The sequence below is a fragment of the Engystomops pustulosus genome, chromosome 7, assembly GCF_040894005.1.
Source record: "Engystomops pustulosus chromosome 7, aEngPut4.maternal, whole genome shotgun sequence".
Taxonomy (NCBI): domain Eukaryota; kingdom Metazoa; phylum Chordata; class Amphibia; order Anura; family Leptodactylidae; genus Engystomops; species Engystomops pustulosus.
The window spans coordinates 101,524,313-101,538,944 of record NC_092417.1 but is presented as its reverse complement, the minus strand read 5'-3'; positions in this window follow the sequence as shown (position 1 = coordinate 101,538,944).

The following is a 14,632-nucleotide window of genomic DNA, read 5'->3' as shown; positions in this document are numbered from 1 at the left end:
CTGCAAAGAGAAGACTACTGCTTAAAGAACTTAAACTGCAGAAAGCGGATATAGTCTTCCTGCAAGAGACCCATTATGATTCTAAGGGTACATTTGCCTTTGCCAACCACTTGTATCTTGTGTCATATGTAGCATCACACGACAGCAAGAAGGCAGGAGTGGCGATCCTCCTGTCTGCCACATGCCCGGTACAGGGGATTTCATCAGTCTCAGACCCTATGGGTAGATATATTATACTGCAGGGTAAGCTTGACGGGAATCCAATACACCTTTGTAATATATATGCCCCGAACTCTTCCCAAATACGATTTTTAAACAGGGTCCTGAATAAAATCTCAAAACTACCATCTGCACCTCTATTGGTAGGAGGTGATTTTAATCTTATTTTCTCTGAAACAATGGATAGACTAGCTCTAACAAATGCCCCGGTGAGTAGGTCCCAAAAGGATGGGGCTATGATGTTCCGCAAACTGATAAGGCGTTATGCTTTATACGATCTATGGCGTGTTTGCAGGCCTACAGACAAGGCGTACCCAAATTTTACGCATGTTACACGATGCGGAGGTGGGTTCTATCTCATGGTCGAACCACGCACCGGTGACATTACGACTGAGGGATGACTTCCACCATACACGCACATGCCATTGGAGACTAAATGAGGCGTTATTGAAAACCCCACACACTAAAGAAGCTCTCATTGTGGCGCTTAAAGGGGTATTCCGGGAATATGAACGTCTGACACAAAAACCCTTAATGATATAAATAAATGAATACAACAATACTCAATGTCATTGGTCACAAAACGGAGCTAAAATAATTTGATTTTCTGATTTACAAAATTTATGGCCTCTCTAAAGTAGGTGGAGTTATCACCAAGATGGCCGCCACTGGAAACTACAAGTTCCATGATCCTTTAGTTCTCAGTAACTCCTCCTACCACTTATGCTCTGCTCCCAGTGATGATGTAAGAGGTTTTCTTGCTCTGTTACCATAGTAATGATGTGTAACTGCCATCACCACAACACTGGCCATACTGGATGCACTGCAACCAACCGACTACAGCCAAACATAGTGGTGATCACATGACCCTGCCCAGGCAGCTACAGGACATGTGATGTGGACAAGTGACCATCTTCTTTTCTGCGACAGACCGCGCAGAGGAAATTGATTAAAGGGCCAGTAGCATTTTAATTCTTCATTACAGTGCATGTCAACAGCATTTTCTGCTAAGGGGAGCAAAATTTTAAATAACAACTAATTACACATTAGCTTATATTTTGAGTGCCCACTTGTATATGAATTATGCTGATTCCTGGAATACCCCTTTAAGGAATATTTCCAATTCAATGTAGACTCAGTCCCATTACAATCAACCTTATGGGAAGCACATAAGGCAGTGATGTGAGGACATTGTATAGACCACGGGGCAAGGACAAAAAAAGACAGGATGAGACAAGAGCTGGAATTAAGAAAGGAGGTAGTGTTGGCAGAGGCAAACTTGACCGCTAAACCCTCTTTGGGGAGACTGAGGAAATTAATAGAGCTTAGAGAATTACTCAACTCAAACAGGTAGAAAAATTGCTGACATTTTCTAGACAACGATTTTATGAAAGGGGCAATAAAGCCCACACACTACTGGCGCGACAGTTACAAGAAAAGAGAATCCACCCAGCCCCACACGTCATTAGGGATAACATAGCAGGACAGTTTCATAAGTTCTTTTCTAACCTATATTCCTTACCAGACTCTTTACCCCGATCGGAAATAGAAAGGGAGAAATTGTTAAACGAGTTCCTAGACTCCTGTTCCCTGCCCCGACTACCGGCGGACGCCGTTAAATTACTTAATGACCCTATAACAGAGGAAGAAATAGAAGGAGTAGTAACGGACCTACCGAACGGAAAAGCACCAGGGCCTGACATATCTTTACTACCAGACATTCTTACAAGTCCTTTTACCACATATGGTGAAAGTATTCAATGCGTACATGACAGACGAGTCACCACCACAATCTGCAACTCGCTCATTCATCACCCTGGTCCCTAAGCCAGGAAAAGATTTAGTAGATTGTGCCAGCTATAGACCTATCGCTCTCCTCAACACCGATCTCAAGATCTACACAAAAATCCTAGTCAACAGGTTGATACAGTGGCTACCACAACTGATCCACAAGGATCAGGTAGGATTTATCCCAGGCCGTCAAGGTGGGGATAACACAAGGAGAACGATAGACCTTATAGATGCAGTGAATAAAATGGATGAACAGGCCCTACTACTTAGCCTGGACGCTGAAAAGGCCTTTGATAGGCTGAACTGGTCTTTTATGTTTCAGGTCCTAAAACATGTAGGGATACAAGGGTCCTACTTGCGAGCAGTACAAGGATTATATACGAACCCGACGGCGTCCATAAAATTACCACATGCCTCATCCCCACCCATGCAGATTCGGAACGGCACACGACAGGGATGTCCTTTATCCCCCCTCATCTTTGTCCTGTGCATAGAGCCACTAGCGGCTATAATCCGTCAAGATCCTGACATACAAGGTATCCATATTAGAAATAAAGAGTTTAAACTATCATCATTTGCAGATGACATACTCCTAACTTTGACGAGACCCCTAACATCCTTACCCAACTTAACGTCACGACTGCGACAATTTGGAGCCCTCTCAGGATATAAAGTAAACCCTTCTAAAACTGAAGCTTTACCCATTAACATCCCGGCAGATTTGGTAACCTTGTTAAAATCTAACTATAAATTTTCCTGGAAAACAACTGCGTTGAAATACTTGGGGATAAATCTTACCTCCTCTTATAAAACATTGTACGAGCAGAATTTCCCAAAGTTGTTTCATGAAATCCGTTCTCTACTAGCTAGGTGGAACGCACTACCAATATCTTTATTTGGTAGAATAGCATCCGTCAAAATGACGGTGTTACCCAAATTGATGTACCTCTTTGAAACTCTCCCAATTCCGGTACCCATGAAGGTGCTTAAATCTCTGCAAGCCTCCCTTATCCGCTTTGTACGGGCGCAGAAACGGCACAGAGTAGCCAAATCTGTTTTACTATCACATAAGTTTAAGGGAGGGCTATCTATGCCTGACCTCATCAAATACTACTGGGCGGCGCACCTGAGGCGCATTCCAGCATGGTCGCAACTTTGGGCCTATTCAAAATGGATGGAAATCGAAAAATTATGGCTCACCCCATTTCACCCCAACTCGTATTTATGGTCCCAGAAACCTATTTCCCCTAATACCCAGATGTTAGGCCCTATAGCGTTCACACTAAACATATGGAACACTTGTAAAGCCAAATTTCCACTAGCATCACAGGTCTCCTCATTGCAATCTTTTCTTTACAACACGGAAACAGAGGACTTTATGACGGGGAGGGTTGTGAAACCATGGCATGAGAAATGCCTGTTCCGATTTGCGGATATAGTAGACCACATGACCCTAAAAATTTTTTCCTTCAAGCAGCTTCAAGACAAATATAACATCCCGCAATCCTCTCACCTCCAATACCTCCAAATACGCCACTTCCTACAAGCAGTAAGTAAAACAGATAAGGTCTCCAAACCTACGGAATTCGAATATATATGCAAAACGACGACACATACTGCAGGACTAATCTCCGCTATATATTTGTTACTGTTACATCCTGACCCAAAAGCCTTTCCAACTCACCCATATATGGCTAAGTGGGAGGAGATAGTGGGGGCCCCAATGTCACAAGAGACTTGGCAACGAATATGGCAATATGCAGCTCAGACTTCCATGTGTACAACATACAAGGAAAATCAATACAAATTGTTGTTCCACTGGTATCACACCCCTGCTTTCCTGCATCAAATATTTCCTAATGTATCAGACAGATGTTGGAGATGTAGGATAGAAAGGGGATCCCTGCAACACATCTTCTGGACATGCACTCTTATACAACCGTTCTGGGAGAATGTAAGGAAACTGGTTAAGGAGGTCATTAATGTGGATATCCCGTTGACTCCGCTATTTTACCTGCTGAATATCACTGTTCTGCCCATGACTAAAGCTACTAGGAAACTCTGTTTACATATTCTTACTGCCGCTCGATGTCTGATTGCACAACATTGGAAACGGCAAACCCCTCCAACTCACGCCCAGTTGTTAATAAGGGTAAGAGAAGTCCGGAGTATGGAGACCATGACGGCCTCCATGAATAACAAAATGGATCTTTTCGATAAAGTATGGGGCCCATGGGATATGTACTGGGCAACAATCTCGTAGGGCAATTACCTAGCCGCCGGTAGGACTGTACTTTATCTGGATTCGGGTAATTAGAGTCCCCGCCCACCCTTCCCTCCCTGAATTGTCTGTCTTGTGTTTGGAATGTTTTGTGTTTTCATACAATTATCTGTTTAAAGCAGATGATGATGCAAAATATCTTACTTAGGCTATATTCACACGAACATATGGGGGACGTATATACGGCCGATGTATATACGGCCGATATACGTCCCCCATACACTTCTATGGGCGCACGGCACCCTACGGGAGCGGTACGGTGCAGTACACGTGCGGCACCGTACCGTTCCGTACCCGGGAAAAAGATAGGACATGTCCTATCTTTTCCCGTAATACGGCGCCGTGCGCCATAGGTTGCTATGGAGAGGGGCGGGGGTGAGCTGCGCTCACCTCCTCCTCCTCTCCCCGTACACTGCCGTTGCCCGCTACGGTACGGTACGGGCGGGCAACGGTAGTGTGAATGTAGCCTTAGAGTGGAGCAGACTTAACTGTTTGTACATCTCTTTTTTTCTCTTCCTTATTGCAACTATGTTGGTAGATACAAATGTTTGTAACAAGTTTATTGCAGTTACGAATTTTTTATAATATTTAAGTCTTATGACCGGAATTCCGGTAAAAATTGTACATCTTATGTAAAGTTCTTTACCTTTCCTGTATGAAAAAATTTAAATAAAAATACAGTTAAACAAAAAAAATGCACTAAAGACAAAATGAAACCCTGCACAACCAATGTATTAATCTAGGTAAAGCCAACACATAAATATGAATGTACAACACAAAAGAAATGCTATGTGTCATAAGGCCCAACAATAAATGATCAAGTTTATTAGATGAATACACAAAAAGACCACACAGACAATGATAAAAACAATTAAAATGTACCAAAGTACGTCCAATGTGTGCTTCAAATAGGTATGCGAAGCAACAAAACACCTCCTACTTAGGCTGGTGCCACACGTACCGCTTTGTCTGCATTTGCAAATGCAGACAAAGCACCACCCACTGGGGCGGGACGCAGCCCAATCGCACCCGCGTTTCTATGGAAACGCCTGCGATCGGGAACGAGCAGCCAGTGTTTTGCATTAAATTAACGCAAAACACTGGCGGCTCGTTCCCGATCGCAGGCTTTTCCGGGGGGTGCGGCTTTGTCTGCGTTTGCAAACGCAGACAAAGTGGTACGTGTGTCATCAGTCTAAGGGTGAAGACACACATGGCGTTTTTGGGCCGTTTTTGGGCCGTTTTTACTAAGTGCGTTTTCAGATCATTAAAAAACGCATCCGTTTTTTTTAAAACGCATGCGGTTTTGTCCGTTTTTCATTGCGCAATTTCGGAAAAATGGACAAAAACACATGCATTTTCAAAAAACGCATGCGTTTTTTAAAAAAATGATGCGTTTTTTAACGATCTGAAAACGCACTTAGTAAAAACGGCCCAAAAACGCCATGTGTGTCTTCACCCTAAGGTCCAGTCAGACCCTCACCATCCCAAAACAGTCAATATACTAGTATATAGAAGAAAAACGCTAAAGTGCACAAGAGAGCAAAGTGTAAACACCAATAGGGAGTCAATAGCAGGATATACGTAAACCTAAAAAAGGAGTAAAATTGCACAAATGCCCTAATATACATTACAGATCAGATGGCGATGATCAGATGGTCACAACATCAACTCTGGGTGGTGAGAACGTAGAAGGTGTGGGACTCCCCACGCGTTACGTCTCCATAAGGAGACTTCCTCCCCTGAGAAAGACAGCTGTGTCTCTTGGAATATGTAAAAACGCAGTGATCTTGCTGTCCCTGCTGTATGTGCAAGTAATTGCATGCGTGTCAAAAGGCAGACCAGAAATGCATGCGTTTTTAAAAACACAACCGATTTGAAAAGCAAAGTGAAAACTTACCGCAAAAACGCAGGCAAAAGAAAACACAGTGGATAAAACGCCAAGTTAAGATACAGGCAGTCCCCGGGTTACATACAAGATAGGGTCTGTAGGTTTGTTCAGAACTGTATATTTTATCATTGTAATCCCAGCCAGAACTTTTTTGGTCTCTGTGACAATTGGATTTTAAAAATGTTGAGTTTTCATAAGAACCAGGATTATCAATAAAGCTTCATTACAGATAACTCTGATAACTGTTAGAGCTGTTTATTGTAGCCTAAGACTAAAGTACAATAAATTACCAATATCCAGTGGTCAATTTGTAACTAGGGGTCGTATGTCAAGTGTTCTTAAGCCCCTTCTACACTGGCGTTTTTCACGCGCGAGTTCTGCGCGTGCATTTGACGCGCAGAACTTGCATTGCACTCTGTCCCATTGTATTCAATGGGTCTTTCTCCATTAGCGTTGTTTTTGACGCGCGTGCTTGCGTCAAAATCGCAGCATGCTCTATTTTTGCGAGTCACGCGCAATTTTCACGCCCCATTCAAGTCTATGGAGATGCATCAAGAACGCATTACACTCGCAATCATTGCAAGTGCAATGCGAGTGCAATGCGTTTTAAACGTAAGGGTTGCTAGGTTACCAGAATAACAGTATTTCCCCTGCTCGCGATCGAGCATTTAATTAAAAAAACACAGTGAAGAAATCATTGTACACAGTGAACACAGTACAGTATTTAAACATCTGCAATGTGTTCTTCACACACATATATATTGTTCTTCACATGCTATTTTGTTTGCGCCGTTCCGCGCGTATCTCCCGACAAGTAAGCAGATGTGCCGAAAATCTGTAATCCATTCTGCACTGTGTTCTGCACTGTGTTTTTATCTTAAATGATCCTGTGTTCACTGTGTTCACTGTGTACAATGATTTTATTCTATTCTTCACTGTTCTTCACATCTGCTAAATTGTCGGGAGATAATATACACGCGGAACAGTGAAGAATAGATCGCAGATGTTTGCAAATTATCAGAAGACATTATTTTTCAATTAAATAACACATTTTAATCCCAAACCATGGTCCCTTTGAAAAATGCTCGAGTCTCCCATTGAATCGCGCGTGAAAAATGCGCCGACAACGCAAAAAAAACGCTAACAACACGCGCGTGAAAAACGCAAAAACGCTAATTACTCCAAGGAAAAGTGGAACAAAAATGCAGCCAAAAACGTCAGTTTTTCACGCATTGCACCCTGACGTGAAACGCAACGCTAGTGTGGAAGAGGCCTTAAGTAGGGGACCGCCTGTACTTTAACCTAAAACCCATTGAAAAAGCCAATATGCAAATATGATGCATTTTTCAAGAATGCAAAAACGCAATGAAAAAGTTAGGGTGGTGGCACGCGTGCCGTTTTGAACCCGTTTTTGGGCCGTTTTTAAGAAGCCCATTAAAAGACGCATGCGTTTTTGAAAAATGCATGCGTTTTTTGACAGTTTTGACCAATTATCTTAATTCAAACTGGTCAAAAAAGTATGCAATTTCAAAAAAACACATGTGATTTTTTTGACGGACTGCTTAAAAAGTGCCAAAAACGCGTTCAAAACGCTACGTTTGCCATCAGCCAAAAATTTTTTGCCCGTTTTTAAGCAGTCTGTCAGAAAACGCATGCATTTATGACCAGTTTGAATTAAGATAATTGGTCAAACCTGACAAAAACGTTTACATTTTTTTTAACACATGCGTTTTTGACGGACTGCTTAAAAACAGGTCAAAAACGCGTTCAAAACGCCACATGTGCCATCACACTTTCAGCTCCATAAGGACGCCTGGCACTTGGCTGTACTCAATAGAAAAGATAGAGCATGGCGGTTGTCCTCGCAATACCACGGCCTGGCGCCATAGGTGTCTATGGGGTTCTGTGGCTTGATATATTTCCCCATAATGTTTGTGTGCAAGGGGTCTTAGGCCGGTGCCACACGTAGCGCTTTGTCTGCGCTTGCAAACGCAAACGAAGTCGCGCTCACCGGGGCGGGCCACGGCCCGATCGCATCGGGAACAAGCCGGCAGTGTTTTGCGTTAATTTAACGCAAAACACCGGCGGCTCGTTCCCGATCGCAGGTGTTTCCATAGAAACGCCAATGTGATCGAGCCGAGGCCCGCCCCGGTGGGCGCGACTTTGTCTGCGTTTGCAAGCGCAGACAAAGCGCTACGTGTGGCGCCGGCCTTAGGGTGAGTTCACATTGGCGTTTTTTTTCACTGAAGACATTTAGGTTTAGGCCGCGGTCACATGTTCCGCTAGCGTTGTGTTCATAACATGGCGCTAGCGCAAAGGGGGGGTCGGGCTAGGCCCGATCGCATATATGTTTCCAGAGAAACCCATGCGATCAGCCCACCCCCATTGTGCTAGAGTCGCACTATGAATGCAACGTTAGTGGAATGTGTGACAACGTTACCTGCACACAACGCAAACAAGGGTCCCTTAAAAATCACTGCATTTAAACAATACGTGATCGGGCCACACTTTGATTTAGTTTCTAAATTTAATCGCCCTGAGGGCACGTTCAGATGTTGCGCTTTGGTTGCGTTTTCATTGCGTTTTAAAACGCATTACAACAGAGGAGAGGTGATTTGCCTAATTACATTACTGTTAACATTTGCGTTTACAAAAAGCACATTAAACGCGATGTTAATGCATGCGTTAACCCCTTAACGCCGCAGCCCTTTTTCGTTTTTGCGTTTTCATTTTTCACTCCCCACCTTCAAAAATCTATAGCTTTTTTATTTTTCCATGTACAGAGCTGTGTGACAGCTTATTTTCTGTGTAACAAATTACATTTCAAAATGGTGGTATTTAATATTCCATTCCATGTACTGGAAAGCGGGGAAAAAATTCCAAATGCAGTGAAATTGGTGAAGAAACGCATTTGTGCCGTATTCTTGTAAGCCCCAAATGACATGTCTAATTTATTCTTTGGGTCGGTATGATTACAGGGATACCAAATTTGTAAAGGTTTTATAATGTTTTCAGACATTTAAAAAGATTAAAACCTCCTGTACAAAAATTTTTTGGGGGCTTTTGCCGTCTTCTGGCGCTAATAACTTTTTTTACGGATTTTGATGACGTTTACAATGTTATCATTTTTGCACGTATGACCTTTTGATCACTTTTTTTTTTTTTTAAAAGTATTTATTTTTGCAATTTTGAAATTTTATACAATTAAAATAAACAAAATCGAAGAACAAGATTGTCTGTCACATATTTCTTTCCTCCCATTACAGGATTATTATACAACAGCCATGATAACAGTCAGGTTCTTGCTGCGTTCCAAAATTAACTGAGAGATATTACACAGTAAATGACAGCAGGATACTGTAGCCAGACATCTTGATACAACACAAATAACTATTGACACAAAGACAATCAGTCACACACACACACATACCAGCACGCTCAGTCTCCTTCATCATGGAGAGGAGTGTATATCACACGTGATTATAAGGCAGTATGGGGAGTCGCGCACCATCTGGACCAGATGCGATCAAACTTCTGGGGACACTTCCTGTTGGTATACAGGGACCGGTAGTGGGGAATGACACTATTAATAAGTAGTATCCATCTTTTTAATGGAGGGGGCTCCTGGTCCTTCCAGGTCATCACCACCACTTTTCGGGCGTAGTATAAGACAAACCTAAAGAAAATTTTGTCATAGTGGCCATTGACAACTTCATTTATGATGCCGAGGAGACACACAGAGGGAGACAGTAAGCGTGGGAAATCAAAGTGTAAATTTAGGAACTCCAGCACTTCGGACCAGAAGACATGAACCCTAGGGCAGGCCCAGACACAGTGCAGGAAGGATCCGACTTCAGCCTGACAGCGAAAGCAAAGGTCATTGGGCATTGCTCCCATACGGAATAGTCTAGCAGGGGTGAAATATACACGATGGAGGAATTTAGATTGGATCAGGAAGTCCCTCGCACTCACTACAGATGTGAAGTAGGACAGTTCGACCTCCCTCCAGTCATCATCTGACAGGTCCGGGATATCCTGTCTCCAGCGTTCACAGGCTCTATCAAACGGTCTGGACTTTTGCTCTTGTAGGAGAGCATAGCACTGAGTGAGTGGCTTAGGGAGGTCCGGGGAACTCATCAGAGTCTCTAGTTTGGAGAATTTCACTGTCAGGCTGAAGGAGCCGAATTGGGCTTTGAATGCGTGTCGCAGTTGCGTGTAATGGAAGCTAGCCGTATTGGGTACAGTATGTCTCTCCCTTAACTCATTAAAGCTGAGTAATTCTGCTTCCGGGGATAAGAGCTGACCCACAAATTTCACTCCCGCTGCCCCCCACATTGTCCAGCCCGGGAGGGAGAGGAAGTGAGAAAGCCACGGGTTGAGCCACAATGGAGTCCTAGGCGAGAGAGGGGGAGAGCTGCCTGTTTCTACCAGGGATTGCGCCCTACGCCAGCACACCGCTACCGTACGTAGGGGGAGTGGGGTATCAGATGGGGACTTGTATCTGTACAGCAGGTTTGTAAGGGCCTCGTAGGAACCTACCAGGGCACCAGCCAGTGCAGTAGCTGCATTACCCATGTCTATATCTATCCACCACTGGGCCTATACTAGCTGGGAAGCCAGGTAATAAAGATACAGATCCGGGGCAGCCAATCCACCCCTAGACTTGGGAGCCTGAAGCAGCGCTAAACTGAATCGCGGGGCACTACTCTGCCAGTAGAAGGACCTGAGAATGCCGTCTATGCGTTTAAATAGGCTCATAGGAAGTAGTATAGGGCAGGCATGGAAAAGGTATAGAAATTTGGGGAGGAAGATCATTTTAAATATGTTAATACGCCCGTACAAAGACAGGGGGAGAGTGGACCAGGCTTTTAGACGCGATTCGGTTGCAGTTATCAGGGGTGTAATGTTTAACTCCGTAAATGCCTGGACCTTGCGTGATACCTGGACTCCCAGATATTTAAGTGTGGACACCACCTGAACTGGAATGGGGAGGGAGTGTACCCCTACATCAGATAAGGGAAAGAGGGACGATTTGTCCCAGTTAACCCGAAGGCCTGAGAACCCCCCATAACGTTCTATCAGGGACAGAAGGGATTCCAGAGAGGGGCCCACATCCCCAAGGTATACCAGTGTATCATCAGCATAGAGAGATACCTTTTCAATGATAGAACCTCTAGCAATGCCCTTAATGCCCTCGGAGTGGCGGATCGCCACAGCAAGGGGCTCAATGGCGAGTGCGAAGAGGAGGGGAGATAGTGGGCAACCCTGTCTAGTGCCCCTGGCCATAGGGAGAGTAGGTGAGATGTTAAGATTAGTCCGTACCCTAGCCTTGGGGTCGTTATACAGTAGTTTGACTAATGCTGTAAATCGAGGGCCAAAACCCATTCTAGGCAAGAGGGTCCATAAATATGTCCATTCCACGGAGTCAAATGCCTTACAATTGTCTAAGGACAATATAAACCCAGGGTCCGAAGACTTCTCTGCCTCTGCAATGTTCAGGTGTAATCTTTGTATATTTATGTCCGTTCCCCTCCCTGGCATAAAGCCTGTCTGGTCCGGGTGGACCAAGGATAGTATTACTTTATTAAGCCTTGTCGCCAGAATTTTTGCTAGTATTTTAACATCTGAGTTTAGGAGGGAAATTGGACGGTATGAATCGGGAAGAAGCGGGTCCTTACCAGGCTTAGGAAGTACTACAATAAGGGCCTCTCGCATGGAGTCGGGGAGGGAACCACTGTCAAACGCATCGGAGTACAGTCTGAGGAGATGGGGAACCAGAGTCTCACAGTTATCCCTATACCATTCACCACCCAGCCCGTCAAGTCCAGGTGTCTTACCGGGGGGCAACGATTGGATGGCCAGTTCCACCTCCTCCGCCGAGAGCGGGGCATCAAGCTCCGATGACTGTGCCGATGTGAGTCTCCAAAGTGGAAGACTGTCAAGGAATCTGGAAATCTCGACGGAAGAGGCGGACAATCTGGAGCTGTAAAGAGAGGAATAGAATTCATAAAATACCATGTTAATGGCCCGGGGTTCTGTGATCAATGCTCCGTTACCATCAGTAATAGAGGGAACGGAAGCACAAGGACGTTCAGCCCGCGAAAGATACGCAAGCAGCTTCCCGTTTTTATCTCCGAATTCAAAGATGGACGCCTCCCTGGCTAGCAGGCGCTTGCTGGTGCGCTCCTTCACTACAGCTAGATGGTTCCTCTGCGCCTGAGCCCAAGTCTTTTTATTCCCCGGATTCGGTTTCTTTAGATACTCCTTTTCTGCGGTCACCAGTGCGGCGGTCAGCCCCTCCTCCTGCGCATTTAAAGACTTTCTATGGCCAGCTACACCTGACATGAATGCTCCCCGCACCGAGGACTTGTACGAGTCCCAGACTAGAAGTGGATCAGGATGGGTTGAGTGTACATCCCAGAACTCGCTGTGCGCTGCCCTAACAGTACTCTGGACCGCAGGGGACAGGAGCCAAGCCGGGTGCAGGCGCCATAAGCGGGAGTCGCTGGGGGGGCCTATAAGGAGACTGATGAGCAAGGCGGAGTGGTCTGACGCACTGCGCGGGTAATAGGATACCTGATCAACATGCTGCAACATATCAGGGGAGACAAAGGCCAGGTCAATCCGAGAGAAGCTCTTATGAACGGAGGAATAGAATGAGTATTCTCTCTCCTGAGGGTGCTTACAACGCCAAACATCGGCGAGGTCTAGAGAAGAGAGCCACTCATTCAGACGGACCGAGCCTGTGTCCAGACCACTTGTACGATCCAAGGAGGGATTAGGGACTGCATTGAAGTCACCAATGCAGAGTATCGGACTGGGAGGCATAGCAGCCAGTTTACCGGATATTAGGTGCAATACAGCTGGATCAAAGGGAGGAGGGACATAAATAGACGCTATAGTAAAAGTAAAGCCCCACAAGACACAATGTACGATCACAAAACGGCCAAAGTGATCCGGTGCTACCTGTATGACTTCTATGGGAAGCGCTTTGGATATGAGTATGGATACTCCCCTGGCGTAGACAGAGTAGGAGGAATGATAACCTCTAGCCACCCATGCCCGCTTCAGAGACAGGACTTTTTGACCCGTAAGGTGTGTCTCTTGGATACATACAATGTGAGGGGCCTGACGCTTAATGACATCTAACATCAGAGCCCTCTTGAATTTGGAGTTGAGTCCCCTCACATTCCAACTCATTACCTTAAGTGAAGACATCTTAGCGGAAGGGAAAGGGGTGTGGGGAAGGAGACGTGAGCAACCAAGCATTCATCCTTTCATACCACAGAGACATAGACAGACAGACAACAGTGAGCATAACAAATATAACAGAACTGTACTAACAATCCCAAGAATACAAACCCCCTGTCTAACACCCTAACAGCAGTAGTGTAGACCTATACCCACTAACAGTCAAATAGTAGAACAGTGGTCCCTAACTCAAGACAAACCTACACCATTTGCCCCGGGACCTTCAACCCTTAGTGAATAGATGATCAGGAGGTTATTAGGCAGCCATATTTTGCGAGAACCAAAGAGGAGATAGGGGAGGGGGGGGGGGGGAGCAAGGAGGGAGACGTAGGGAGGTAGTGGTAACAGGAAAGGGGGGAGGAGGGAGAGGGAGGAGGGCGGAGGGAGAGGAGGAGGGAGAGGGAAAAGTGCCATGTGTGGCGCACTGGTCGATATGACCAAAAAATAGAACGCAATCAGTCACAGGGTACATTTTGTGAGGCACGTAGTATGTAAACAGATAGTAAAAACCTATAATAGTGATCTGGGACCCCTAAATATCTAATCAGGACTAAGTCCAGCACTGTCATTGCATATGAGATAAAAGGATATATGAGTCCAGTCACTCAGGAGGTGCGGGCCTTCCAGCTGGAGCCCGTGGAGCTGCATCAGCCCAGTGAAGTGCTTCGGTTGGGCAGGTGAAGAAACGAGTCTTCTGTCCGTCCACAATCCGGAGCTTGGAAGGATACATCATGGAGTATTTATACCCCTTGTCACGGAGACGGGCACGGACCTCAGTAAATTGTGCTCGCTGTTTCCTGACGGATGCAGAGAAATCAGGATAGAAGGACACTCTGCTGTTGGCATAGAGAATTTCTCCCTTGGTACGGACAGCCCTGAGGATAGAGTCCCTGTCCCTAAAGTGCAGCAGCCGGGCCAGGAAGGGTCTTGGATTGCCCCCTGGGGGGCCAGGGCGGGATGGCACTCGATGGGCCCTCTCGACTGTGAAGAACGGAGAGAAGGTATCTGCAGGCAGCATATTTTTGAGCCAATTTTCAAAAAAGGATACCGGGTCAGACCCCTCCACTTTTTCGGGGAGGCCAACCACTCTGACGTTGTTCCGTCGCAGGCGGTTTTCGAGGTCGTCAGCTCTGTCGATGGATGCAGACATTTGGCGCTGAAGCTCTCTGATCTGTGTCGGCATAGGCCTCTGGACATCCTCC